General features: G+C 44.7%; 1 long non-coding RNA gene across 2 annotated transcripts in view; it reads right to left on the bottom strand.

Annotated features, from left to right (window-relative positions):
* LOC109254922 (uncharacterized) overlaps positions 1 to 9,821 on the bottom strand; it is a 122,175-nt gene extending 112,354 nt beyond the window's left edge. For both annotated transcript variants that reach the window (XR_002075022.2, XR_002075023.2), the window contains exon 1: positions 9,671 to 9,821. This is a non-coding gene — a long non-coding RNA (uncharacterized LOC109254922). The remainder of the gene's footprint in view (positions 1 to 9,670) is intronic.
* Between the last annotated feature and the right edge of the window lie 16,628 nt (positions 9,822 to 26,449).

Genomic DNA, 26,449 nt, shown 5'->3' with positions numbered 1-26,449 from the left:
ATAAATATTAAAAAAAAAATTAAAAAAATAAAATAAAATAAAATAAAATAAAATAAATTTTACGAGGTTTTTAAGATGGAGGCAGGGAAGGAGATTTTACAGTAGCAATTGCTACGTTTGCCAATAATGATAGTAAATTGGGTTCTTTTTCTTTTTTTTTTTTTTTTTAAATTTTTTTTTCAACGTTTTTTATTTATTTTTGGGACAGAGAGAGACAGAGCATGAACGGGGGAGGGGCAGAGAGAGAGGGAGACACAGAATCGGAAACAGGCTCCAGGCTCCGAGCCATCAGCCCAGAGCCCGACGCGGGGCTCGAACTCACGGACCGCGAGATCGTGACCTGGCTGAAGTCGGACGCTTAACCGACTGCGCCACCCAGGCGCCCCAAATTGGGTTCTTTTTCTTATTAACATATCAGTACTTCACTATTCTTTAGCTTTCTAATAAACTCAATACTGCATTCAAAATATACAGGACAGTCAAAGGTTTGGGTCCCTTTCATTTCACAAAAGTCTTTGACCATCAACCTGAAAACTATTTATATAGAACAGATTTGGAGAAAACCTTCTCACGTACAAGGGGCCACATCTACACTACAGGCACATCTTCCAGCATCAGAAGGTTGAGCACAAGTAGGGTGGGAGAGAGGAAAGGATGAAAGAAAACAAGAAATATTGTTTTGTGTCGATTTGTTTTTCTACTAATGTAGCACTGAAAATACCACTGCACTTACAGTGGTCAAGAAAATTATGTTTGGGTTAGTCAGTAAATTGGACATTCATCTGGGATATGAAATCACCCACTTTGTTTATTTTTATTTTTTATTCTTGGCACAGTTAGCACTTGGCCAGCATCTCCCGATGTGGTCACGGGGTAAGTACTTTCGTGATCCCATTTTTGCAATTACTATCTCTTGTTCCCAGGTAAGTGGTTAAAAAAAATGCATGCTGTGCATTTGTAGATCCTGAGTCTCTCTCAAGGGCTAACCGGTTTACATGCAGCTTTCTGTGGTTAGCCACTTAACGTGGAGGCTGTCTTTTACCTCATGATTCATGATTCATGGCACCCTTCTCACTATATTAGGTCTTAGAGCAATTGTTCTGGTGTGGTTGAGCATGTAATTATCTTCTCATCATTTCTGTTTTTGTCTCCCTCTCTGCACCATTCTGGGATCTTGCCAAGGTGACAGGAAAAATTTTAAATTAATGTAAAAGTTGTATCATCACCATAAGCTGAAGCAGCAGTGCCCAAAATCCAAACACTCACCAATCAGCTCTTGTGGAACTCTTGGATATCACATAATGTTATGATATAAAGAATTTAAGTACACTTCTGTGGTCACTCTTTCCTATTTCCTTCCAGATATCAACATCATTGTAAAATAATGTAAGACTATGTACATCCAAGTATAATATAATTGATCTTTTAAATTTTGACATTAAATCGGTCGCTATTTAGTGATAATACACACGCACACACACACATACAACTCTCTGCTGAGTACTATGGAAGATATAATACTTAGAAAGATGACAGTCTTCACAGAGGAACATGGTGGTCAAGACCACAGGCAGCTCTTTGACTGCTAGGGAGGGTCCCAGTCTCTGCCTCTCCTTTTCTAAAAAAGAAAAAGTCTGCCTCATATGATTGCTGGGGGGATTAAGTAACATTTGTTTAGCACCTAAACAGTGCCTTCAATATGAAAAGCATATTGTTAAGTACTATTACATTAGTACAAAGCACGTCCATTGGCAAGTACTGAACTTCATGGGCTAGACCCTGGGAGCATAGACATTTGGAAATCGAAGTCTTCTTGAGTGCAGTGATTGTCAAGAAAGCTTTTATGGCCTTTGGGCTGGGCTTTAAATGAAGCAAGAAGGGCTTAGGACAGAGGAAATTAAGAACAAAAGTAGAAGGTGGCTGATCATCAGGAACCAGTAAGACCCACTGGCCAAGGAAGAAAGGATGATGTGATAAGCTGTGCCGTGTGGGATTATATAAAGTGAAGGCAGAAAGTGGAACGTGTTGAATTTTTTGTACTTGCCAGTGTAGTTTTTGAATTTTTAATATAAACTGAGAAACTCTTCAGAAAGGCCTTTCCTTTTTAAGGAGAGCCTATTGTGTTTAAAATTGTGTTTTAAGGAGAGCCTATTGTGTTTAAAGGAGTTCATGGCCTGGAGACTCAATCCTGGAATCAGAGATCATTCCTACAGATTTTGATGGTCTTTGCCTGGGACAACAGTCAACTTATCTCAACAACCAGCCTGCTAAGATGAGAACTATTTTAAGAGAACATGAGCTTTCTGAGAACACTGGCCTGAAAAGGACAGGAAGAGGGAAGAGCTCCTCTGAGGTGGGAGGGGGAGAACTACAGACAAAGTAGGGTCCCGAATATTCATGGATGCATTTGCACCATCACAGCGGTGGAGCCTAAAACAGAATGTGAGATCTGTAATAACTAACTTTGTAGGGCTTTCTTCATTCTTAATGTTTCACTTGTTTCCAAATTCAGTGCTTTTTGAAAAGAATACACCCTTATCCTGAGGAACCCTTTTGTACTGTTGGTGGGAATCCAAACTTGTGAGCCACTGTGGAGAACAGTATGGAGGTTCCTCAAAAAGTTTAAAAATAGAACTACCCTACGACCCAGCAATTGCACTACTAGATATTTACCCAAAGGATACAAAAACGCTGATTCGAAGCATGTTTATAGCCGCATTATCAACAATAGCCAATTAGTGGAAAGAGTCCAAATGTCCATCAACTGATGAATGGATAAAGAAGATGTGGTACACACACACACACACACACACACACACACACACACACACACCGGAATACTACTATACTACTTGGCGATGAAAAAGAACGAGATCTTTGAAATCTTGCCATTTGCAACAACGTGGATAGAACTGGAAGGTATTATGCTAAGCGAAATTAGTCAGAAAAAGATAGGTATCATATGATTTCACTCATACATGGAATTTAAGAAACAAAACAGATGAACATAGGGTAAAAGAATGAAAAATAAGATAAAAACAGAGAGGGAGACAAGCATAAAAGACTTAAATATAGAGAACAAACTGAGGGTTGCTGGAGGGGAGGTGGGTGGGGGTGGGGTAAATGGGCAATGGGCATTAGAAGGGGACTTGCTGGGATGAGCACTGGGTGTTATACCTAAGTGATGAATCACTGGGTTCTACTCCTAAAGCCAAGACTATGCTGTATGTTAACTAAGTTGAATTTAAAAAAAAAATAATAATATACCCTTATCCTCTTAAAATCTCAGAAATACTGAAATCACCTCTGCACACTTCTTTTTAACTTTGGGTACAAACCAGACCATATGGAGACAACATTCAGTACCTTCTGGCTGTCTGGGCACTGCCCGGCCTAGGTTAGGGCTTAATTCACCGCTAACTCAAGGACAGACCAGCGCATACCTGGAAGTCCTCCACTGAGTCAACAGCATACCTCACTAATGACTGGCTAGACAGGCTGGTGTTTCTTTAAAGTGCCAGCCATGTATACATCATTCTTTTCCTCCCTGAAACAGAGACACCCTTGTACAAATGTGGGCCAAGTCCAAACTCCATGTGATATGTGTCTTCTCTTATTCAAACATCCATTAGTTGGGTACAGTGGCCAAGAAGTCCTGGAAAATTATCTGACCCTCTACACATACTTACGTCAGTTCTCTCCAAAGTAGATCAATGCACAGTAAATGGCAAGTAGCAGCATAATAGAATATGATTCAAAAAATAATAAACTAGCTTACCTGCTCAAAGCTCTCTTTTCAACTGGCCTGAAAAAAGTCTGAGACTTCTGCCCACTTCTTACATGAAAGCATTAACTTCAGAAATATGTAAAAATGTGCTATTTAAAAGTATAACATGTCACCCATAATGACTTTAGCAGGATGAGGGACTGAGGGAAAAAGACAGAGGACAGGTTAATTTTGTTCTGACACATGGAAATGAGGATCTAGAGGATGATGAACTTTCCAGAACCTCCAGGACAGATCTGCCATACACTGAGGTCCCACAGAGAAACAGGAAGCTCCCCAAAAACATTTGGATGGGACAAGAATCAATAAAAACATATCGAGCTTATTGAGATGATCTGTGTTTATTTAAAAAAATTATATGTGGAATATATTTATAAAATATTATTTCGTCACTCCCAAAGCAGCAGAACTTTTGGATATAAATTGCTCTTATTTTGTACTGGTCCATGCGATGTATGGACACCAAGTAACATCTTATTCAAGAATGCACTTACATTGATGCTGTGAATACTGTTGACAATACATCCAATGTACTTTTAGATTTCAAGGGAACAACGCACAGGTCTGGAAAAATTAGTCTTATGATATCTATCTCTAAGAATACTTTTAGCTATTAAAGATATATGTTTACCCAGATAAACTCATATGATCGAAGTAATTCTAAGATTTTATAAAAAGTTATAATGGACTAAATGATCTATAAAGCCTATAAGTTTATTTCACTTCTCTGAGTATTCAATTGTTCCACATAAAATGAGTAGGACAAGGAAACTGGTTTAAAATGGAATGAAATACTGAGGGTTTTTTTTTTTTTTTACTATATATCTAAACACAAACAAAATTTGTTTTATTCAGAGGAAAACAGTTTTTTAAGTTTCATCAATTTGTCCAAGAAGAGTTTACGAAAGAATTTTGTATTTTATTAATGAATGAATCACCAGGAAGTACCTCTTCAGTGCACAACTGCTTGGCCATCTCAAAGGAAGAAAGATATACATGTTTAAGCCATCACAGGACACAGAGACATAAATATAAAAGATCCACCAAAAAGCAGGCTACAATAAACAATACTAAACGCTGCAAAAATAACAATGTTGCCAAAATACATTTCACTGAGGGTTCTATCATACCACAGGCAGACTTTGCCCACTTTAGAGTATAAAACATTTTTCTGGATGCCAAGCCACACTCACAGCTAACCACATCACTTAGTGCTCTCAAACGCTGGGTCAAAGGAAACAGACAAAGAAAATCTTTAGTTCACTCCTCATAAATCCCTACAGGTTTCACTCCGGCATTTTGTTTGAAAAACGAAGGTAGGTGTAAAAGTGCAGCTCCAACCCATCCGAGTGGGTCGGTGACACTTGTCAAAATTTCAAAAGAATTGTTTGCCGTCCTTCCAAAGATGATGCTCCAAAACCAGACAAAACCGGACAGACTTAAAAATCCAAAGAAAGCACATGCAAATTAGAGATTACCAAATGCTGTAAACTTAGCCTAAGAGCTTGCTGAAGGTTACATAACTTGTGCCTTGTTATTTTTGTCTACCAAGTTTTGAAAGACTCTCTGGGACGTCTCTTTTCTCTTATTAAGTTTGAGGGAAATCAGAGGTCTCCTGGGAGGAATGGGGTAAAGTTGATCATTGGCATTGGGTCTTGTACATTAAGCCTGATGGGTAACATCTGATGTGCTGACCGCAGTCTCACTGTGCTAGAGCGTATATCCAAGTCTGGAGCATACGGGGAGTCCTGGAACTCCATGACAGGTCCGCAAAAGCTGCTAAAATCATCATATTGTTCACTTTTTGTCTGCCACAAGACGGTAAGCCGGCACATCTTCCAGTGCACCTGTAATGGAGATCATACGCCATGTGTGTGACTTGAGAAAAGGGCAAAGCTGGCCACTATCTGGCTTGAGTGTAAGCTAAGCACGTGTCTCCCGAAATCCTCCGCACGCACGTTCCACTATTTTACATCACTTCTATCACGCATTATTTTTAAGAGTGGGAGTTGGGAACTCTGCGTAGATATTGTTGCAGGACTTTTGACCTCAATACCCAGGATTCGTCGTCTTGCCGTTTCGAAGAACAAAGAGGTGGACACAAAATGAGCAGCAAGTGAAAGTTTATTAGAGTATAAGGTCAGAGAGTAAGAGTACTAGGAAAGCTCTCTTTATAGAGAGGGGGCATTAGAAAGTGAATGCCCGTGACCATAGGCAAGGGTCCCTGTCTCACAAGGCTCTGGTCAGCAACCCCTCCCCTTCCCCCTGGTTCATTCTCAGGTCCTACCCTTACTGGCTGGATGGTTGTAGGTGTTGGGTTGTCCATTCCTGATTGGCTCGTTTCCATTGTATGAGGGGTGGTCTACGGCCATACCATTCCCTGTGGGTCAACATCTTACGGTCTATTTATTTTTAGTCAGGTCTTTTGTCAAATTCCTCACGGGAAGCTGAGTGTGGCTAGGTGGGGTCTATTACATTCTTAAGAGGAACCTTGCGACCGAGGGAGTTTGCTGTGGTCAGACACTGCCAGAACTGTTCCAAAATATGTCTTTTCCCACCCAGGGACCTCAGGTCCTAATCTTTCCCTCTCTGCCTATTTTATCCTGTCTTTCACTATCCTAATATCTGAATAGAAACTACGTAACAGACCTTTCAGACCCTATATCCCCTGCCTTAGAATCAGAATTATTAGCTTTTAAAGGGCATTACTGACAACTTGGCCCAAACCCTACACCTCGTTAGGTGAAAGTGCTGAGGCCTGAAAATATTTCTGACTTCTCCAAATCGGTTATCGGCATATTAAAAATAGTATTCATAACCACTGTCCCAGTAAACACTGACTGGCACTTTATTGTTTTTCACTACTGCTGCAAACGCAGATGCTTCACACGTCCCCACTTGACAGATGGACACACTGAGATGCAGAGCAAACGACTAAGATGCTAATTCGTGGCAGAGGTAAGGCTCACATTCAGGTTTCTGATTCCAAAGCATGCTCCCAACATCCCTATTATAGCGATGATTAGATTATTAAAGTTTCGTGGAGATCTAATTGAATCCTAAGTGTCCACAAAATGCAGAGGAAAGACCGCCCTGCGTACTCACAAAACAACCGATCTCAAAGCAGTCATTGGATGGAAGATTTCACTGTGAGCATCCCCTGTGCAGATTCAACTTTCTGAAAGTTTTCAACTGACAAGGAGACTGGCGGGAATCTGCCGTAACGATGACACACGTCTTGGCAACGGAGGCCTGAAGATGGTACTTGTCCTTGGATAAAGTCAAAGTTACTTTCTTTTCCTGACTACTGAGCGACCATGTAGAAAGGAGACACAACCTGAGCAGCTGAGAGAAAAAAATGGGACAGAGGGAAGTCTCATGTGCAAAGTTGGGAAATGACACTGTTTGTGTATTTATATGACACTATTTACATACTGACACTAAAAACATTAAGAAATAAGTATACTTTCTATTTCATGTGGTCTCAAGTTGGGGTGACCCTACTTTTGAGGTAACACCTTAACTATATTTTTCAGGATGCATCAGCGCGTTTAGAAAAAAAAATATCGTTTCCTTTTGAGAGCGAAGTTAAGAAAATATACTAAATTCAACCCAAATACTGTTGCTTGATAGATATAATTTTTATTAATCAGTGTTATTGCTGGAAAGACAAGGGTGTTGTTGTTGTTGTTGTTTTCTTCAGAGTGATATTTACTACCCTTTGTCTTGGTTTGATTTTGCAGGAGATTCCGGTCAACTTTAATTTGTGCTATTTTAACTGTTTTACTACAGTTCTCACCCCTTTTGAGAAAGAAGGTATTCCTCCTTCCCAATTTATGGGATTCCTTTACTACTTCTTTCTAGAAAAAAAATAAGGCAGGTTGCAATTACTCCCCTTGGAGTAACAGTTTAGGAAATCAGTGCTGACTCCATCCCTTCCTTTGCTCAGGTTTGCGAGGCCTTAAAAGGTCATTTAAGAGGTGAGATTGTAGGCACTTCCTCGCTGGGAGGAGGCGGGAGGAAGAAAGCCTGTCTCCAGAACGGTAACAGCCTCAGGAGGAGGCTGTCTGCAGGCCCTGCGCCCAGAGGTCAGCCGTGCTCCTCCAAGTCAGATGGCGGCGGTGACGGCCTCGGGAGGAGGCTGTCTGCAGGCCCTGCGCCCAGAGGTCAGCCGTGCTCCTCCAAGTCAGACGGCGGCGGTGACGGCCTCGGGAGGAGGCTGTCTGCAGGCCCTGCGCCCAGAGGGTGGGCCCGGTCAGCCGTGCTCCTCCAAGTCAGACGGGGGCGGTGATGGCCTGGGGAGGAGGCTGTCTGCAGGCCCTGTGCCCAGAGGGTGGGCCCGGTCAGCCTCAGCCATGCTCCTCCAAGTCAGATGGCGGCGGTGACGGCCTCGGGAGGAGGCTGTCTGCAGGCCCTGCGCCCAGAGGGTGGGCCCGGTCAGCCTCAGCCGTGCTCCTCCAAGTCAGATGGCAGCGGTGACGGCCTCGGGAGGAGGCTGTCTGCAGGCCCTGCGCCCAGAGGGTGGGCCCGGTCAGCCTCAGCCGTGCTCCTCCAAGTCAGACGGCGGCGGTGACGGCCTCGGGAGGAGGCTGTCTGCAGGCCCTGCGCCCAGAGGGTGGTCCCGGTCAGCCTCAGCCGTGCTCCTCCAAGTCAGACGGCGGCGGTGACGGCCTCGGGAGGAGGCTGTCTGCAGGCCATGCGCCCAGAGGGTAGGCCCGGTCAGCCTCAGCCGTGCTCCTCCAAGTCAGATGGCGGCGGTGACGGCCTCGGGAGGAGGCTGTCTGCAGGCCCTGTGCCCAGAGGTCAGCCGTGCCCCTCCAAGTCGGACGGCGGCGGTGACGGCCTCGGGAGGAGGCTGTCTGCAGGCCCTGCGCCCAGAGGGTAGGCCCGGTCAGCCTCAGCCGTGCTCCTCCAAGTCAGATGGCGGCGGTGACGGCCTCAGGAGGAGGCCGTCTGCATGCCCTGCGCCCAGAGGTCAGCCGTGCTCCTCCAAGTCAGATGGCGGCGGTGACGGCCTCAGGAGGAGGCCGTCTGCAGGCCCTGCGCCCAGAGGGTGGGCCCGGTCAGCCTCAGCCGTGCTCCTCCAAGTCAGACGGCGGCGGTGACGGCCTCAGGAGGAGGCTGTCTGCAGGCCCTGCGCCCAGAGGGTAGGCCCGGTCAGCCTCAGCCGTGCTCCTCCAAGTCAGATGGCGGCGGTGACGGCCTCGGGAGGAGGCTGTCTGCAGGCCATGCGCCCGGAGGGTGGGCCCGGTCAGCCTCAGCCGTGCTCCTCCAAGTCAGATGGCGGCGGTGACGGCCTCGGGAGGAGGCTGTCTGCAGGCCCTGTGCCCAGAGGTCAGCCGTGCTCCTCCAAGTCAGACGGCGGCGGTGACGGCCTCGGGAGGAGGCTGTCTGCAGGCCCTGCGCCCAGAGGTCAGCCGTGCTCCTCCAAGTCAGACGGCGGCGGTGACGGCCTCGGGAGGAGGCTGTCTGCAGGCCCTGCGCCCAGAGGGTGGGCCCGGTCAGCCGTGCTCCTCCAAGTCAGAGGGCGGCGGTTTGCTGGGTTATAAACTCAGGCGTGGCCTCGCCCAGGTCTCCCAGAGCGCGGTGCAGGCCCCACTCCCGGCGCGCTGGGGGGCGCTGGGCAGCAGGGGACAGGGACCACCGCCAGGGACACAGCCCCTCAAGCTCTGAGCAGGCAGGGGGCGCTGGCCACAGGGGGCCGGGAGGGACTGGACCGGAAGGCGGCACGTCCCGCCCTGTGACATCACCTCCGCCGAGCCGAGCCTCCCTCTCCGAGCGGAAGGGCGCCCCGCCCCCCCCGCGGTCTCCCACAGCCGGGGTGGGCTGCTGGGTCTCCCTCCGTCACGGCACACGTCCCGGGCGCCCGTCACCACAGCCTACCTTGAGTCACGCGGCTCAGGTCAGCGGCCTCCGTCAGGGGGCACCGCCGACGCCGCTACCACGAGGCGCAACGCGGGCAGCTCCCCTCGCGTCCGAGGTTGCCGCGGTCTGTCGGGCGTCCCAACGCCACGTCACGTCACCCTGCTCGGGTCAGAGGTCAGCCGCCCGCTTCTCCTCCCGTCGGGCGTGAGCGCCGCCCTCGCTTCCTCGTGATGCGCACGCGCACAGCTCGGGGGGGGGGGGGGGGTCTCCTCTGGGGGTCGCTGTGTCGTCTCCCGCCGTCACGACGGCGTGAGCCCCGGGCGGCGAGGCCGGCGCTTCCACCACAGCCCGTCGTCCTCGCGGTTGTGTGAGGAGTCCCCGTGGTGAGTCGGTGGCCGCGCCTCACTGCCGGCGGGAGTCCGTCCGGGGTGGGCCGGCGGGGCGGGCGACACCCGGGGGCTTGGCCCGCATCGCCCGGGGATGAGGGGCCACCGCTGTGCCAGGTCATTTCACGCCCCCTTCCGACGCCTTTCCAAGAAGCTTCTGGAAACGCAGGGCGAAAACGGACGGTGAAATGACAAAACCAAGTAGGTGGCCAAACAGGGATTCAAGCCAGCGGCGATTCATTCTTGGTTCCTCAATTGCTTCCAGTTGTGTTTTTTTCATTTTCAATTTTTTTTTTTTCTTTTCAGCGCTAACATTCGCAGAGGCGACCTAAGTCGTGACCACTTTCTGTGACAAGTGGCTGCAAAGATGATCTGCGCGCAGCGGCAGCGAAAAGAAAACAGAGAAGCATGACGTGACCCAGGACCCTAAAGAGGCCCCTCCGCCGGCAGTTGTGACAGCCCCCCGCCCCCCACCGTTCTTTCCAGAGCAGACCTGGTCAGTCGGCTGCAACCCCTTGTCTCAGCCCGGATTTGAACCCCGAACTACAAAATCTGAGTCCGCCTGCTGTCGCCTGGCCACCCCTTTCAGAAGGTAATGAATTTCAGTTTCTCACGGTCGCCTGAGGCTCAGCATGGGTAAGAGCCTTGCCCGAGACCAACCCTTGGAGGGTAGTGTGGCCGTCCCTGACGAACGCCCGCTGCCTCCGAGGCCAGTGCTGCTGACCACTGATTGTATTCTTGCAAATAGGATCGACAAATAGAATATTCAGTATATTGGTAAACGCTACAGAAAAAAAAAAAAAAATTAGGGAAGATCAGGACAGAGGACTATGTACGAGAAGGTTGGTCGGGGACCTTCTCGGGAGAAGGTGACATTTCAAGGAGGAAGAACCGAAGGAGGGAGGGAGTGCGGAAGGAGCACTGCACAAAGCGGGGGTGCGAGTGCACAGACCCTCAGGTGGGAGGCCCGTGCCCACTGCAGCAGGGAGACCACGGGAGTGTAGGGGAGGCTGGGGAGAGCAGGTGTGGCGCAGCCTTACAGGAGGTGATGAAGCCTGTACGCTGAGCAAGGCAGGGAGTGGCTGGAGGGCTTTGTGCATCTGGGCTGTGTGTGTGTCTTGACTGACTCCTTCCCTGGGAAGAAAGAATTAAAAACTTACAACTCTGACCTCCGTAGAGTAACTATAGGGAAGCATGTTGTTATGGACTGAATTGTGTGCCCACTCCACCCCCCCCCCCAAAATTCATACGTTGAAGTCCTAACCCCCAGAAGCTCAGAATGTGACTGTATTTGGAGATGGGACCTCTGCACAAGTGATGAAGTTAAAATGAGGCCAGCAGAGTGTCCTTGTAAGAAGAAGAGATTGGGGGGGGGGGGGCGCCTGGGTGGCTCCGTCCGTTAGGCGTTCGACTTCAGGTCATGATCTCACAGTTTGTGAGTTTGAGCCCCACGTCGGGCTCTGTGCGGACAGCTCAGAGTCTGGAGCCTGCTTCGGATGCTGTCTCCCTCGCTCTTTCTGCCCCTCCCCCACTCATGGTCTGTCTCACTCTGCCTCTCAAAAATAAATCATTAAAAGAAGGAGGAGAGGGGCGCCTGGGTGGCTCAGTCGGTTAAGCGTCCGACTTCGGCTCAGGTCACGATCTCACGGTCCGGGAGTTCGAGCCCTGCGTCGGGCTCTGGGCTGATGGCTCAGAGCCTGGAGCCTGCTTCCGCTTCTGTGTCTCCCTCTCTCTCTGCCCCTCCCCCATTCATGCTCTGTCTCTCTCTGTCTCAAAAATAAATAAAAACGTTAAAAAAAAATCAAAAAAAAAAAAGGAGGAGAAGGAGAAGAGGAGGAGGAGGAGAAGGAGGAGAAGAAGAAGAAGAAGAAGAAGAAGAAGGGAAGGAGAAAAGAAGAAGAAGAGATCAGGACACACAAAGAGACACCAGATGGGAGCTCACACAGGACACAGGCCATGCACACGCTGAGGAGAAGAAACCCAACCTGCTGACACCCTCATCCTGGCTGTCTAGCCTCCAGAGCTGTGAGAAAATTTATCTCCACCGTTTAAGCCCCCCAGTCTGCGGTGTCTTGTAAAGGAGGCCCTAGTAAACGGATACAAATGCCTTAGGAAATCATACGATCAAGTGCATGTTTTCCTGGGGGGAATGAGCCCAGTCAGACCACAAAACAACAACAAACATACCTTTTCTTCCTATTCTCCCTCCTATGAAGATGAATAATATTTATATATGTGACATATATTTCATATATATTTTTTACTGTTTTTTAATGTTTATTTTTGAGAGAGAGAGAGACCGAGTACTAGTGGAGGAGGGGGAGAGAGAGAGAAAGAAAGAGAGAGAGAGAGAGGGAGACGAAAGAGAGAGAGAGAGAGGGAGACACGGACTCTGAGCTGTCAGCACAGAGCCCAATGAGGGGCTTGAACCCACAGACCGGGAGATCATGACCTGAGCTAAATAAAGTCAGGCACTTAACCGACTGAGCCACCCACGTGCCCCAATTTCATATATATTCTTTAACATAAATATCTGGGCAGACGATATCCTACCCCAGTGTGGCAGGTGGAGACACACTCAGGTGTTCAGCTTATTTTACACATGCATAATCTCGAAAGGAACTGCTTCACCTAAATTGCCACTAAAGTTTATTATCTGTAAGGGGGCCATTGTAACTAACAGAGGTTTATTAACCATTTTCTTACACGTGCTCTAAAGCAAATTCTAATTTCTAGATTTTTTTCAGTAATGATGATTGATTTGTGTTTAGTTACCTATGTTTTGGAAACTGTTGGAATTGAGTTTGGTCCAAGTAAAGTCTTCTTGAAATGATTTAGAATCTTAAAATATTGTTCGTTTTGTTACTTAGAGAAACTTCTTAATTGTTCGTCTTAAAACCTCCTTTTTGTCCTGAAGACTCCGTACTAAGGCAGAGCATAAATTGGGGAAATTCTGGTGTAGCATTTCTCTGACAAAACCAAAGAAAATGAAGAAAAGAAGGGAAGGAAAAAATGCAAATAAACCAAATACATGAAGAGCCTCCGTGGTTGAGATTGTTGGGAGAGGGTGAATATGGAAATCTGTCTTTAAGGTACCTCACTTATACTTCACACATGTGTGCACACACGCACACACACCACATAGGGTGTGCCGGATAAAATACAGGACAGCTGGCAAAATTTGAATTCAGATACAACAGAAACTTGTTTAGTATACGTATGTCCCAAATATTGGCTGTATCTTTATTTTCTGAATCTGGCAACCCTCCCTCTGTCATCCCCTCGGTGTGTGGAACTGGGCTGTTCAAGCTCGAAAGAGCCAATTGTTCAATATTCTGGAATTTTGCAGCCTGGTTGACATCAAGTTGGTAGCTTGAAATCGGACAGGATTGGAGTATTAACACCGCAGAAAGTGGCAAAATTTAAACATCAGGGCTTTTCTATTTGAAGAGCTGGCTGGTGAGCAGATACCAGAACACCACTGCTTTCCCTGAATGAGTGGGCGACTCACAGCACCATCTGAAACCATTTCTTTACTGGAATAAGAATAACTCACAATTGCAAAATACTTCGCAGTTTACAAAACTGTTTCACACCCTTTGTGCCTCCCTGAACGCTTACAATAACTTGATGTTTGTGTTTAGTTAATGCATGGGGGGAAAGGTTCAGGGAGATAATATAACTTCCTTGAGGTGAGCAACAGGTTAGGAACCAAACAGTGAAAGAAAGAAGGACGGAGTTAGGAAAGATGAAAAATAACCTCCCAGATGACTGACTTACTGCAGAGGGGAAAATGGGTCCGTAGAGTAGAGATCTGATTGTAACCATCTTAACAACCAAGGGCTCAAATGAGGGCCAATGTGACATTGCGTCAATCCTCATGAGAAACAACATGAAATATACAATGTCACTGATGACCTATTCTTGCCACAAGGTTTACCCTGAATCTAATCAAGCCTGTAGACCTAAATTTCAATTCATAGGAAATACAAGAGGTAGAAGAACACATTACACAATACAACGGGGAAGCAATTAACCAGATTTGGAATGTGGAACGTTTTATGGATAAAATGGTTTGGACTTTTTAAAAACTAAAAACAAAAATAAAAAAAAGATGGGTGTGTAGAGGGAACTGCTCTCTAAAAGAAACTGAAAAGATGTAACAGCACATACAATGTATGAGCCTAGATTGAATTCTTCTTTAGAGAAAAAAAGAGCTCAAACATATATCCTTGGCATATGTGGCGAAATCGGAATATGGACTGAATATTAGATATAGCCAGGATTTTGTTAATATTCTTAGGAACGTTAATGCTATTATACTGATGTAACAGAAGGCTTTCATTTTGAAGAACTTAAGGGTGAAAGTAATTATGCTGTCTGAAGTCTATTTTCAAACATTTCAGGAAAAAAAGTGTGTGTTCATGTAGAGAAAGATGTAAAATATAGCAGAATGTGAATTGTTAAATCTGTGAATACAGTGTGCACTGTCCTAGCATTTCAAACTTTTTGATTGTTTGAAAAAATTCTTTAAAAAAGTTGAGGCTATTAAAAGAAACGCACCAGCACTGGATGTGGAACAGGGGCAAAGAGAGCAGACACTGGTGCAAATGGAGGGGCAGTGGTTGAGAGAGAGAGAGAGAGAGAGAGAGAGATCACTCAGGTCTCGCTAGGACTGGCCATTAGGCACTAGACTGGCCACTAGAGACACACCAAAGTGACATGTATTGACTTATTTTTTTGTTACTGGGTAAGATACATGCTTATAAGATCAACCAAACAAAACTTTCCGAAATCATCCAGAACTGTAAGCAGGTTCAAGACCCTTGCTACTCTTTTGATCATACAGAGGATAGGAACCTCATGAGATTAAATTCCATTGCAAGAATACAAGAAATCTACATTCCTTTCTATTGCTCAAACAGCCTAATTTCTATTTGTTTCCCTTTTTATCTTTTTCTCTCCACGTTGCATATATATTCTAGGACTTTTTTTTAATGTTTTATTTATTTTTGAGAGAGAGAAAGAGAGAGACAGAGCATGAGCAGGGGAGGGGCAGAGAGAGAGAGGGAGACACAGAATCAGAAGCGGGCTCCAGGCTCTGAGCTGTCAGCACAGAGCCTGACGTGGGGCTCAAACCCACGAATGGGGAGATCATGACCTGAGAGGAAGTCGGTCACTTAACCTACTGAGCCCTCCAGGTGCTCCTTAGGTACTCTTGAAACAGCAGTCAGCTCTCAGAAAACCCTGGCCTTGGCTCGTCCATCCTCTGATGAGATGCACCTCATCTGTCTGGTCCTGGTTCTCTGTCCACTTTAGTGTTACTTGGGCATCCCTGTCCATAAGCCTTTCCATGTCCAGCTGTCTTTCAGTTATTTCCCCACTCCTCCCAAGGGCACAGGAAACGTGACCGGTGCTCTGTCTCATGACTCCATGGGGCCTCTGGATATACAGTGGAGCTAACTGAGGCCATGTTCCCCAGTGACCCATCTGACCATTTCTGTCTTACAGCCCAGGGTCATCCTGCTTAAAGCCACAACGCTGGGCTCTTGCCACCTTATTTGTGTAAGATTTAGGCCCCCTGTGTGTGAATTCTTTCACTTCCCGTCTCCACTCCCAGGCTGATGGCCTAGATGAAATGCAGGGCACAGGTCCTTTCTCAGGGATATTATCCTATCTACACTCTCTTGCGTTTCTTCCTCCCCCCCTCCCACCCCTAATCTGGGAAAGTTTCATCTGATTTTGGAGATAAGACAAAATCACTCAGACTGCTTATTCTCCCAAATCTTGTTTATGCTCTTAGGCTTTTAAAACTCACAAATAGGGGTGCCTGGATGGCTCAATCAGTTAAGTGTCTGACTCTTGGTTTCAGCTCAGGTCATGATTTTACATTCTTTTTCTTTTTTTTTTTTTCATGCTAAATCTTTGAAGCCCAGAGCGTATTTTATACTTACAGTATATGTATCAACTAGCACTGGCCACGTTCCAAGTGCTAAATACAGTAGCTACTGTATTAAACAGTGTGACTCTCACATTTTTTTCTCAAGGCACAACAAAATATCAGAACCTCGAAAAGTGAATATTGTTGGGGCGCCTGAGTGGCTCAGTCAATTGAGCATCGACTCTTGATTTCGGCTTAGGTCACAATCCCGGGGTCATGGAATCAAGCCACGTGTCAAACTCCATGCCGAGCATGGAGCCTGCTTGCGATTCTCTCCCTTTGTCTGTCTCTTTGCACATCTCCCTGACTTGTGCTCGCTGGTTCTCTCTCTAAAAACAGGGAAAGACAAAATTTTTTAAAGAGAAAATGTTATTTATTTTTCTAAGTGGATGAAAGACTTCCTGATGTTTGTAATATTTTCATTTGATTCATGAGGGCAAACACATGGTAATGAAAATATCTATACATCACACACAGAAACACGTATGTCACCATAATCCTCTATCATGGAAAATTATGCTTTTAGGTTTATGCAGTTTGCTTTACATTATTTTTATCCATGATATGGCTTGTCAGTAGTAATAAATAAGAACTATAACTAAACTCTGTAAATACATAGGGTCATTGTTAATCAGATGATGAGAGTTTCCTGGGAGAGAACACTAAGTAGGGGAAGAGACAGAAAATGTCAAGAGAAAGAGAAGCTGAAGATATTTTGAAAAACTGGGCTTTTTCTATTTCAACTAGTGTTTCCTGATGACACTTAGCTGCATTATTTTTGGAAGGCAGGGTCAGTATAATTTATGAAAACTGGAAGAAAGCCTAGCATCTAGGAAAGTTCAAGTGAAACTTCCAGCATTTAAAAAGGAAGGAACTATGTAAGGAAGCATGGCATAGCCATTTTGAATGTAGTGGAGACACCATCCGTGGGGGTACATTTAAAGGCTATCTGTATACATGCTTACTACCTAGGGCTCCGATACTGTGTTTATGACATGTCTTAGGAACATAATATTTTCATGTCAACACGGCAGAAGGTACAACTTGTTGAAATCTGGCACTACTGTGAAATATCAAGTAACTGGAACATAGGTTATCTGATTTGAATTCTTTATATGCTGTGATCAAAAGTCAAAAGTATGGCACTCGACATTATAATTTCCCCCCAGTTGATTTACGTTACACAATGGTTCCCACAAAATTCTGGGATTTGTGCTTTTTACAGGTATCCCATGTTCTATAGCATCCATCAGTCTTTAAATTCCTGGATGGCTATGATAATCTCTTCCAGTGGCACCGCTATTTGGTGATCAGGCCATTCTTACAAATATAGCCAATGTCTAAGTAGTTCCTCAAATTCAGTTACTTTGTAACTAAAATGGTGGCTTGGCAATCCTATGGTAGGCAGCTAGCAATTACACTGGGAGCCAGCTCAGTTTAGTCCTTTCTAAAACCTATAGGTTGTTCAGTAATTTATTATGATGCTAATCTGATCAGTTGTATAAAATTGACTATAGGGTCATTCACATTTTTTAACACAGCACTACAGAAAGTTCCTATACCAATGCATCAAATACTAAAAATTACAAATTTGAGCCAAAAGCTTCTTGTCTTAAACTGGTACAGAAAATTAATTTTAGGGGCACCTGGCTGGCTCAGTTGGTAAAGCAGGCAACTTCTGATTTCAGGGTTGTGAGTTCAATCCCCATGTTGGGTGTGGAGCCTACTTGAAAGAAAAAAAAAAAAAAGAGAGAGAGAGAGAGAGATACTAGAAAAAAAGGAAAATTTTATTTTTAAAGGAATTGCTTTAACTAGGTGACAAATATTTTCCTATGGATTAAGATCATAACAAAATTGGGGAAATTTTGATTCCACTTAACTTGGGCAGGCTTCTAACAATCTGGACAAATTGCCCAGGGAGTTTTAAAGATATAATGGGGGGGGGGGGGGAATAATCCGATAGGAATGCAGCATTCTCTTTCTAAGAGTTGGTGTAATTTAATCTCATTCAGTAAAAAAACATGTCTGTGACTCTTTCCCAGTAAGAGATCTCATAAAATTTGGAAAATATCATTTGAAGTTATGCTCTAACTCTCTATGAGAACTCTTTGGAGAAAGCTAATGAAGGCTTTAGATTTCAGGGGATAAATATAGTCTAAAATGGTCACTCAGGTATATTTGTTAGATTTATTATTTCCTTTAAAGAACTCATGTAGCTGCCTAAGATTTATCAAAGTGATGGATACCAAGAAAATAATCTGTGGTCTTAATTGCTAAGTTCCCAAACCATAAGGAATGATACTAGGATCAGAGGGTAAAATTGCTGCTTTGATCACACGAAACAAACATTATAGAATCTTTACTGCCACACAAATGCATCTCTATGAGGAATGGCTTTTTTTTTTTTAAACATAATACAGAGCAATTACATTGTTTGGGGTTTGTTCAGATAATTAAATGCCCAAGCTAATATTTAACTACAGTAGTGTTGATAGGCACTGTTTACCTAAAGATAATCAGCGGGACCAGATAGATGACATCTGAGGTGTTTCCCTCATGAAGTTCTACAATCCTATGAAAATTTTCAAATTTGGGAGAGAAACGGAGTTTTTGTTCCACTTTAGGAGAAGCTTGTGGTTTTGAAATCAGTATCTGTAGCTTCAACTCCGAGCCAGTGAGCTACTAATCTGTACCTACAGCCCAAGTTTCTCCCTTTGGAGGCACAAATACGTAGAACCAACTTGCGTCTGAACACCTCCACCTGGTTCTGCCAAAAACACCTCAGACTGAACACGTCTAAAATGGAGGACATTGTCATCTGCCCTCAACTTCATCTCTTCGTGTCACTTGCCCTGGTGGATTATGCCACTACCCCTTCAGTCTCCCAGGGCAAAAAATTTTGGAGACGTTTTATATGGCTCTTTACTATTCACATTCAGTCTTTCCAGAAGTTATATAACAAAATGCTGTGTGAGATAGGGATTGACATTGCTTCCCGTGTCTGGAAGTAATCGGTAGGGCGAGGCATTACGGTGAGGACCATGTCTACTTTCTGCCGGTGAGACCCTCAGTTTTCCCCCAGTACAAGAGAAGCTGCTTTGGCGGTCTTTATCAGCCAGAGGCACAAGCACGACCTGGAGGAAGGGGTCCTCACCTTCTGGGGACAGGCAGAGTCTGGAGAATGGTAGCCCTCCCATTCAGGTCTCACTTCTCTCTATGAAGAATATTCACCCTTTCCGTCCCTCTCCTACAAGATGACAGGTGTCAAAACCTTCCCTTTCCATGTCACACTGAGTGGGGACTGGTGAAAAATGCTTGTCTGGAAGTTGTTGAGCCATCAAAATGGCAGAACCTCCAATGGCGTTGGGTGTGAAGAAAGGGGCAGGCAAGACAGGGAGCCCGAAGATGCAGTCCGCGTTCCCATGCAAGGATGTGTGACTCTACATTTCCCTTCTTCAACGGGGCTCACGTCACACTTTTGGCTCCAGCACCCCACCCCACCATGGGCCAGGGGCGTTCCGTGGGTCAGGGGTCCTCCTCAGCAGGAAAACTGGGGGGTGAACAGATCTCCTGCTGGGCGTCTGGGAGGTATGGGAGCCTTAGGTAAGGAGAAATTGGCTCATGGCCAAGCCAGATCTCCCAGGTCAGAGGACTGCAAGGGATGCACCCACAAAACAAATGTACCCACAAAAGAGGACCGACAGGTGGAAGTCTGTCTGCGGACAGCTTTGCCCTGAGACGAAGTAGCCAAGAGAAGGGGGATGGTGTGCCTGTCAGGAGCAATTTGTGCAGTTCAGGGAAGCCAGTGCCCCTCCTCCCTCACACTCTGCCATTGGCAGGTCGGGGCTTGAGGGGTATGACGGGAGGGAAAACGGAGGGGTGGTAATGAAAAGAACCAACCAGGAGCCCCTTCCCACAAGTCTTGTCTGTGCTGAGGGAGGAGAATTCTGAAGAGCAGCAAAAGCTTTTTTAAGAGGCCAAGTGACCAAAATATTATGAAATTATACTAAGATGTCATGCAGAGTCTGCTTCTCAGGAGAAAAAGAAAGTCGATAATTAGAAGCTGTTTGGGAAAGATGCAACTGTCCCATGTTTACATCAGTGTGAGTGGAGACTTCTCAGTCCAATCCGTGCATGAATATCCGAGCTCCTAAATATTTCCTGGATCTACTCTTATCATTCTTGTTCTGTGATTGACCTCCACAGGCCAAGGCCTACATAACCGCCTCTGACCCCGGCTGTTACACTACTTCCTTTTTCTTCCTTTCAGGAGGCAACCTTTCCCCAACTTTCTCAGCACTTTTTCCCCCCTCTATCCTCTCTAACTTACAGATCTGATTGTCACTCTTCAATAGCTCTCATTTGCAGCAAACCAAGTTTTACTTATTTTGGGAGACACTCAAGGCACTTAATGATCTGACTTCCTGCTTCCCCATCCATCATTATCTGTTGCTCAAAATTTACACAAATGCAAACCTGAACTACTAGGAAGCCCTGAACATTCATTGGCATGTATACATCCCTGTGTACTTGTCCTCTTTGCAAGCTTGGAATACCAGAAAGCTCTGCTGGGTAATTCATCAGTTCTCAAGAATGACCTAAATGCTAACTAGTCATCAGGACTCTCATTTCTTCAGGCTGACTCACATGTCCTTCTCCTGCCTTCCCTCTGTACTTTGTATACATCATTACCACCGCTTCATCGACTCACTGCAATTATTTGTCATTGCACAATAGAAAAATCAACTAGACTTGTTTTATAAGGATCCACAAGAGGACTTTCCCTTAGCTCTTAACATTAGGAAAAGATGTGCATCTCTTGAATAATGCATTATAATCTTTGGAAGATTATAATGCCCTCAAGGACACCTAGCAAATACTAGCAGATTAGTTTATTTTCCTTGAATGAATAAACTAACGATAATATGTCTTTTTTGCTTTGGCCACCAGGAAGTTCAAAACTAAATTTATGGCCCATCTTTATCATCCACTTAGGACCTCATGGCATGCGACTGGTATGTTAATCTTAATTTTGGTTTCACCTTAATTTTTTTTACACATTTTTGCTCTTTATTATACATATCACCTCATCGGTTTATTTTTCTTTTTTCACTTCCCATCAGAATGTATACATGCCTCATTTTCCTTCTGAAGGCAAAACAGAGTATAACCATAAATCGTGATTATACATTCATTTATTTAATGAAAGAAGAATGGATGTAAATACGAAACCAATAGAATTCTGGAAGAGTTTAGTAAAAGAGGTCATTGAATTTAGTTTGCTTATAGACATAGTTATGGGAGAAAACAATAAAGTTTACCAAGTACTTCCTAATTCACTTTCACTGTTACACATGTCTAAACATACATAGTCTAAACCGTAGATGGGATTGTTTCTTTAAAAAAGTTGTGGCTGATTTCATCAGACTTTCCACAAAATACATTTCAGTGACAGGCATGAAATGATCAGAAAGATTGTATCATCCTAATTTTACTACACCAGATAGGTTTTTCTATAAGCACATCCTTGATGAATATCTGAAATCACAGTGAACTTCTATTTTGAATTTCCCCAGTGACATAAAGGAAATGACTGTAACATAGGGGCTGTTCAAGACTCCCTAAGTATGGTTCCTGTTAGGTTATCTGTACCTTCCATTCCTCAGCCCTTAGATAGGAAGATGTTTGTTGACCCCACAGGCAGGGAAAGCTTGTGCTTTAGGGAAACACGAACAGATCCAAAGCCATGATTCTTAGTGCTATTTTTATATCTAGCTGTGCGTGTGTGTATCTGTGTGTGTGTGTGTGTATACAGATGTATGTATATATGTATGTCTATAAAAGTGAAGTACAGACATACAGTGTTACACTAGTTTCAAGTGTACAACATTTTGATTTGACAACACTATACTATGTTCACCACACACGTAGTTGTGGACTGTATGTTACTTAAATCCTGATGAAAACGAATGACTGGATTACTATATTATTGAGGTTCCAGTATAAAGAGAAACACACTGGGCACGATTGAAGTGGAGTGTACTTATGTGTCATCTGAGGAATTTGATGTCATCTCTCATTTAACTTCTCAGCACAAAGGATAATGACACAAACGAGGGGACAGTGAGCTTGGGGACTTCCCCAAGGGCTCCTGTACTGATATACGCTGAAACATCGGGTTGGGGGGTGGGGGGCGTGGGTTGAGAGGTAGTCTGGGATGAAGGAAAAATTATGAGCTGGATATGAATTCGAAGCTCCTGCCGGCCACTAGCCGGATGGCTTCGGGAAACCACTTACCCTCTCTGAGTGTCTGCAAGAGGATGACCGCACCTGCCTCTTATTGTTGTGAGAAATAGCTAGAACCGTGTGTCACAGAGTGCGGGCTAAATAAGCATTCAGTATGTCAAGGAATAATTGAGTGGTGAAAAGTTCTAGCATGGTTTTAAATGAGGATTAAATGGATTAAGAGAGACTGACTAGCACATAATAAGTACCAATAAATGTTAAGTAATATGTTACTATTTTGTTGTTATTATTAGAGCCTCTAAACAATAATTATTTTAAGGTCCCTAAATGAACATAGTGATGATGATGATGGTGATGATGATGATGATTATCATCATCATCACCATCATCATCTTACCAGGTTTGAATCTCAGTTCTTAGCTCCTGCTCCCTTGTTATCCTTAATAGAAACAAAAACCACCCAGCCCGTCCAGAGCAAAACCATCTCTCCTCAAAGTGAAAGGTGGGAAGAGGCAACTCTTTTCTGCTCTCGTCTCCGAACTTACAGACCTGCTTGTATCTCACACGTCACCTGTTCCTTCCTCGATGATTTTTCTAGCGTTCTGTACAGGACTTCACGGAACACCGCCCGTGAACATGGCCGCTTTGCAAATCGTGTCTCCCTCATTGGAGCCAGCAATGCCCCATGCTCCGTTTCTGCCAGCCAACGGCTGTCTCCTCGCTTCAGGAGAGATTTGACGCTGCCATTCCCGATTCACAAACCCATATGTCACTGCCGCAGACCTGGTTTTGATCTTCAAGGCACCTCTTCCCAAGCTGGTATCCTTGCTTTTAAGGGGGGGAGCCCTGGTGCCTGCATCAGATATGATTAACCTGAGGAGAAACACGGATCCTGCCATGACAGACGTGGCTCGTGACATAAGCATGCTGTTTCTCCAGGAGTCTGCTGTAGACACACAGTCTGACGGCGACAGCCCGGCCCGCTGACTGGCAGGACGCATGCAGGAAACATTCCGGACAAAGGGCTGGATCTGTTTCGAATTAGGCGAGGGGAAATACAGTAAGATGATTGCCCTCTGATTAAATACCTGAAAACTGTTTATCAGTTCAGTAAGTTGTCACACCATCTGTCACATAAATGAGACAGTAAAACAGATTCGGCCTCTAACACAGTCTGATGAAATGCAAACTCTATCAGATTATTCCTTTTTAAACTCCCTGTTGTTATTACCCCTGTGGAATGAACTTCCTAGTTTTACTAGTCACTCGTCAAGAACTCAGCTCTCGCTGTGAGACCCTTGTGTTTTTTGCTCTTTCATTTTCTGAAATCTTATTTAGGAAAGCAGGGCTTGAAGACCACACCAAAAATCCGTTGCCTTTCCATTCATTTTAAGACTCAGTGAAACTTGAAATGCCCTCTATTAATAAGAGCTGCCATTTGTTGAGGAATTACTAACTAGGTGCCAACCTAAATGTTTCCTGTGCAGTCTCGTTTAATCCTCACAGAAACCATACCAGATAGGTTCTTTGGTTTTTAAATCCTCGTTCCAGGGACCGGAATGCTGTGCCTAAGAAAGATTAAGTAATGTGCTCAGGGTCACAGCAAACTTAAGTGACACCTCTGGCATCTGCCCTCCGGTCTGACGGCAAAGACTGTGGTTTTCATCGCCTACTTTTCACTTGGATCCAATTCAATTAAAATAAAAAGTCATGAGGACCATAAGCCAAATACTGTGCGGATTTCAGAGTGAGAACAGAGCAGATGCAGGTTGGTGGGTGCAATGTATCAGGTATATTCGTCTGCGGAAACAGGGTTTAACTGGTATAAGTGAAGGGCAGTTTGTCAAGCCAGTAAAATATAACTGAATAATATAAAATATAACTAAGTAAGATAGAATATAACTAAGCAATATAAGATATAACTAGGCAATCTAGGATATAACTAACATATAATATAACTAACATAAAATATAACTGTGTAATGTGAAATATAATTATCCAAGTAACATGAAATATAACCAAGCATTATAAAATATAACCAAGCAATACAAAATATAACTAAGCAATATAGAATACAACTAAACAATATAACTAAGTAATATAAGATATAATTAAGTAATATAAGACATAACTAAGTAATATAAGATACAACTAAGCAATATAAGGTATAACTAAGTAATCTAGGATATAACTAACATAACTAACATAAAATATAACTATGGAACATGAAATATAACCAAGTAACATGAAATATAACCAAGTAATATAAAATATAACTAAGCGATATAAAATACAACTAAGCAATATAGAATATGAGCAATATAGAATATAACTAAGTAATATAAGACAAAAGTAAGTAATATAAGATATAACTAAGTAATCTAGACTATAACTAACATATAAGTAACATAAAATATAGCTAAGCAATATAAATGTAAGCAATATAAGCTATAACTTAGACTACAACTAAGCAGTCTAGAATATAACTAACATACACTGTAATGGTGGAAGCCCTGTGGGGAAACCCTAGAGGCTGCCACACAAGGGGCTGTAGGTACAGACAGGCTACACCTTGAGGAGGTCATTGGAAAGCAGATTCTCCATTTTCCTCAGATAACTTTTATTCTGACACTTTACCACCTGAACTAGAACATAAGGTACTTTTCCCATCATTCTGAGATATATACACAGCCTCAGCCATTGTGCCAGTGATCAATCTGTTGGTGCTTTTCTCCAAACCCACCCTTCTTTGCCCCGTAATCCCCCTCTCCTTGGCCAGCTGGCGCAGTGCTCTGTGGGGAGCCCCTGGGTGTGGGGCACACTGCAGGAGGAAGGGGAGACTCTTTCCAGGCCGGTGCTGGATCTCTGACTCGAACAGCTCAGCAGCAAGAGGCCAGAAGGCAGGCGGGCAGGCGGCTCCCCTGCCATCGGTGTGACAGGGCTCCCGAGCGCACGCTTTTCCAAACGGTGCGGCCGCTACAGCCATGGGTGTCTTTCCAGCCTGTCTGGGCCCTCCAGGGCGGGTCCTTCTTCACAGCTCCTGCCTGCCTCCTCCTTCTGTGGTCCCTGCCCTGCCTTCACCCTTAAAGCCTAAAGACAACCTCCTCCAGAAATCCTTTCAGGCTCCTAATGAATGGTATTACCTCTATTCTCTAAGTTCCCATTAGCAATTTATTTAAACTTCTCAAATTGTTCTTAGCCCTTTCTTATGTTTTTGGTGTAATAAGTATGGATTGTTTCACACGGCTCAGGGTATGAATAAGACCATACTGTTCACTTCTCACATTAAATGACAACTGTGTTCTAGAAACACAGAACAGGTCTAGACCAGAAAGAAGTCCAGAACCCTATTCTTGAAGCAGCTTACTTGCCAACCTAGAACATCCAGGAAAATGGGCCCAGAAAATAGGTCCCAAGTGTTCCCTCCTCAAGAGGGGATGAGTGAATGCTTACCCTTTACACAGAGTAAGTAGGCAAAGGCTCACCCACCAGCAAAACCAGGGCATCAGCAAGACGAAGAAGGTTCATGTTTTTTTTTTTTTTCATCTGAAAATACAGAAAGAGGGTATTGATTTTAGCACACACAAAGTTTTACATTTTACGGCTTAGTGTTATGTTGACTTTGATTTACATATAGGGGAAGTAAGTGGAAGTTTCCTAAACTTTGCAGAGCTCTGGACCCCTGAAGGCCTGACTGGGAAGAACTCTGGCATCATAGTCTGCCCCTGACACCAGCTGCCAGTCCAGCATCACTGCTGAGCTGTTGGGGTCTTCCCGCCTCTGCCCATCACTATTGCTTCACGGTGAATCCCTGCCTCGGCCAGCCTGGTCTTTGGAAGGAGGGCGGCTTTGAGCATGACTTCATTGCCCCATTACCAGCTTGGTTATGACTCACCTTCTGTTCAGATTCCTGAGGCCTGAGCACTAGTGTCAGTCCATCCGGGTACCCACACAGCCATCCTCCTCTGAGGCCTTTCTGCATCAGAGCCTCTGAATTCAAGTGGGGTCCAATACCTACCCCCACACTGCAAACTATGTCTCCCTTGCCCTGAAAGATCATCCGACACAGAGGGTTCCTTCCACACTCCGATGATTCATTTGCAAAGCTCGATGGTCATTAGGAAGGACTGAAAGACAGCCCAGCCTTCTTCTAGGAGAATGAGTCACTGCCCCATTCCTTCCAATAAAGTCATTCTTTCCAAGGGTGGCTGTAGAACTTCTTGC

This window comes from Panthera pardus, unplaced genomic scaffold (genome assembly GCF_024362965.1).
Source record: "Panthera pardus isolate Hobbes unplaced genomic scaffold, ASM2436296v1 HiC_scaffold_22, whole genome shotgun sequence".
In the NCBI taxonomy this organism is placed as follows: domain Eukaryota; kingdom Metazoa; phylum Chordata; class Mammalia; order Carnivora; family Felidae; genus Panthera; species Panthera pardus.
This window is presented reverse-complemented; position numbering and strand designations above follow the sequence as displayed.